Here is a 4,192-nt window from a genome sequence, read left to right on the forward strand (position 1 = left end):
TATTTATTTATTTTTTGGAGACTGATACGCTATTTCAACAGATGTATGCAGCACAAACCAGCTACGCCAGGCAATTAGCCAAGCCACATTTCCTTTCTGGGGTTGAATGGGTGTTGTCCGATGCTTAGAAGAGAAGGATGGATTAGAGCAGGGGGAGACGTTTGCAGCCTTAGAGTTCAGGGTGGGCTCCTGCGTAAAGTCTCCCTGCGTAATGGAACTAGAAGAAGGAGACTTTGAGGAGTCCTAGAACCGGAGCACAAGACAGCCCGGAAACCTTGGAGCGGACCGGCCAGGGGCCGAGCCCCGAGGCAGACCTCAGGCGGAGGACTGGGCAGGCCTTCAGCCGCAGAGCCGCAAGTCAAGGTTTGGTTGGTATGGCGTGTGCCCGGGGTTGTGGGAGATTTCACAAGAGCTGAGGGATTGACAGAGGTCGGTCTTACTTTCCAAGGGAGGAGCGGGACCAGACGGCATGGGCCCAGGGGTGTGTTGGCCCCAAATGGTGATAGGGCAGGCTTCGTAGACGCTCTTTCCAGAGTGGGGCAGGAGTGAACAGGGTGGTTTGGTTTTGTGGTCAGAGCAAAGCAGTTCGAGTTGGGACACGGGTTGTGGCCAAACTAGATGCAGGTGATTGGTTAAAAAGTGATTGACTGGGCAGCTGCTGGCTGCCCTAGGCGAGAGCACGGTGGGGGAGGGGCTTCACTCAGGAGTGAAATGGAGTGGTTTTTGAGCTTTCAATCCCATCTGTCTATTTTGGCTTTTATTGCCTGTGCTTTTGGGGTTTAATCCAAACAAACAAACAAACAAACAAAAAATCATTGCTTATGCCAATATCTTGTGGTGCTTCCCCTATATTTTCCTCTAGTAGTTTTATAGCTGTAGGTCTTAGGTTTATTTCTCTTACTATTTTGAGTGTAGCTTTTTATGATATAGGCCCGAAGTGTCTTGTTTCAGCCCTGTGCCTGTGGAAATCTAGTTTTCCAGATCCCCTTTGTTGAAAAGACTCCTTCCCACGGGGTGCAATTTTTAGCTCCTTTGTAAAAGACAAGTTGGCTGTGTTGGGTTGATTTATCTCAGGGGTTTCTGTTCTGTCCCATCGGCCTTTGCTTTTATGCTGCTTTGGTTATGACAGCTTTTATAATAGGTCTTGAACTCTTAGGCTTGTCCCAAATGCCTGTTGTAGGAACAGACATTGGAGTCAGATCACATGGGTTCTCTTTGGTCCCTGGCCTGCACCTGAACTCCTGGCCCCATCCGTGCTCTGTGTACCATTTGAGAGGTGGAAGCAGGAGTAGCAACGAAATTCCTCTTTGGGTGCTGGGACTTCACAGGGTGCCTGAAGTAAAATTCCCATGAAATTATTTCTGTAGTAGAAAAGAACATAAAGGCACATCATGGGTTGGGATGGTGGTTATCTAAAAGTTTCTGTGATAGGCCAGCTGGTAAATGTTTACAGATCACAGGCCGAATCATTTCTGTAACAACCACTCAGTGCGGCTGTCCTAGTGCAAGAGCAGCTGTAAATCATTAAAGAACGGCCTATCTTCAGTGCAACTCCTTTTACGAAATAGTTCTGTAGGCCAGATTTGACAGGAGGCATTGATTTCTTTCCCCTGACCCAGATTTATGGAGCATGTGAGGGTTCCTGAAACCCAACATTTCCTAGTTTTTTGGAACACCTGTCTCTAAGCACGGGGTCTAATCTGATTCCAAAGCCTGACTCCCAATCATGGCTGGTTGCTGCGTGGTAGTGTCATTCTCATATTTCCTTCATTAGTTTGGACTGTGTGCACATGAGCACCAATGGCCCAGTAGAAGGAAGTGGCTCTCAGGTGATAGCTTTTGGTGCAAATAAGCAAGTTAGAGTGATTGCATCCACCTGTGGAGACTGCAGGGTTGCTATTGGCACAAACAGCCGAGAGGAGGGATTCAGGGAGTTCAGACAAGCTGCATACTGGAATGGAGTAAAGAGTGCCGGGGAGATCCTGAGCCAGAGAGGGAAACTGGTGGTGGGATGTGGACACGATAACTACACTAGGGTCCAAGGGGTGAGACCAAGTTCTAATTGCAGTTCTGGTTATGGATCTTCTAAATCACATCCCTGGTTCTCGCTGGACATTAGTTCAGTTTGGGAGGACACTGAGAGAGCGTGGTCCGTTGTTGACAGTGGTTACAGAGCAGAAAAGAGACTGAAACAACCTTTGCCAGAAGATAGTGGTTGGCTTGTTTTGACCTTTCTGTAAGTGGAATTTTATAGTATGTAAAAAGCATTGGCATTGAACCTGCTTTGTTCAACATAAGGATTTTAATGTTCATTCATGTCACTGTATAGAATAGTGTTACCTCACTTTGCTGTGAAAAATCAATTATATGAATAGTTCTTGTCTTTTTATGGACTTTTAGGTCTTTCCTATTTTAAATATTTATTTTATTATTTATTTGAAGGACAGAGTTACAGAGAGAGAGAGACAGAGAGAGGTTTTCCATCCTCTGGTTCACTCCCCAGATGGCCACAATGGCCGGAGCTGAGCCTATCTGAAGCCAGGAGCCAGGAGCCTTCTCTGGGTCTCCCATGTGGGTGCAGGGGCCCAAGCAGTTGGGCCATCTTCTGCTGCTTTCCCAGGCCATAGCAGAGAGCTGGATCGGAAGAGAAGCAGCCAGGACTCAAACTGGTGCTCATGTGGGATGCCAGCACTGCAGGCCAGGGCTTTAACCTGCTGTGCCACGCGCTAGCCCCAGTCTTTCCAGTTTTAAGACATCATGAGTAATTTTGATATTCCAAAAAATATTAATATGATCATGTCCTCCTATACATATAATATTTCAGTGTCTCCCCTTAGTTTTATAATGAGCATCAAAATACTTATATTATCCTATATAAGTTTCTCCTAGATCTCATTTAACTTTTCACCATAATTTCCTCTTACCAACTCCCATTAGAACCTCCCTATAATCTGTGAAACTAATCTGATTTTTTGTGAAACTGTCAAAGAAGGATGGGTTAAAGGACTGATTCTGATGCTTTTATGAGTTCTATGTGCATTCTAGAGGCACAGTTTTCCCCTGAGACATCAGATGGTCTTGGGATGGTGGATGGGCTCTCATTTCCCTTGTGTATGGCATACTTGGGTAGTGAGAGTGGTCGCCTGCCTGTTTCAAAAAGGGCCAATCCAGGTGTAGGACACTCCAGTCCTCACACCGCAAACTATGATAGTGTATAACTATCAGACATCCAGGTTACCAGCACAGTTTATGAAACACCGCAGTGCTGCCTTGCTACATTCATCACAGGTTTTATAGGAATGACTGTCCAACATGTGGGGCCAGTTATGATGTGGCTACCAGATTGAAGAAGGTATTGAACACTCCAAGTCCTACAGAATTTTTTTCTCCACAGCTGTGTCTTCAAACAGGCTGAATCTCACCTTGAAAAAACTTCTCAATTCCTATTGGTAGCTCCATCTCATCTTTCTGCATGAAATGTAACGGTACCTCATCTGTAAATCCTATCGTGAAACCTCCCCAGCTCCGAAGGAGATGACCTTTCTCTGTCATGTATGCAACATTCCTTGGTGACAGTGTCACCCTTGCCATACTGACTATAAGTTTCTGTTTTCTTTTTTAAAGATTTATTTATTAGAAAGGCAGAGTTACAGACAGAAGAGAGGGATAGATAGAGACAGACAGAGGTGTTCCATCAGCTGGTTTACTCCCCAGTTAGCCACAATGGCTGGAGCTGGGCCTATCTGAAGCCAGGAGCCAGGAGCTTCTTTCGGGTCTGTTACACAGGTGCAGGGGTCCAAGGACTTGGGCCATCTTCCACTGCTTTTCCAAGTGCAGTAGCAGGGATCTGGATCAGAAGAGGAGCAGCCAGGACAGGCACCGATGCCCATATGGGATGCCGGCGCGACAGGCTTAACTTATTTTGACACAGCACCGGCCCAAATTTTCTGTTTTCTTATCTGTCAAATTCTGAACCAAGTTCCAATACCCAACACAGTATGTAATTGTAGATTTGGAACTTGATAAAGGTTTCTTATTCGAAGAATAAATTATACATTGATGAAAACATATTGGAGTAAGGAGAGCTATAGCTAGAGACAATCTTCTGTCTGAAAAGATCTGATGTGAGGCTTCCCGTCAGCATTCCAGGCATAATAGGAATTGAATTACATTTTTTAAAGATTTATTGATT

Source organism: Lepus europaeus, chromosome 7, assembly GCF_033115175.1.
Source record: "Lepus europaeus isolate LE1 chromosome 7, mLepTim1.pri, whole genome shotgun sequence".
Taxonomy (NCBI): Eukaryota; Metazoa; Chordata; class Mammalia; order Lagomorpha; family Leporidae; genus Lepus; species Lepus europaeus.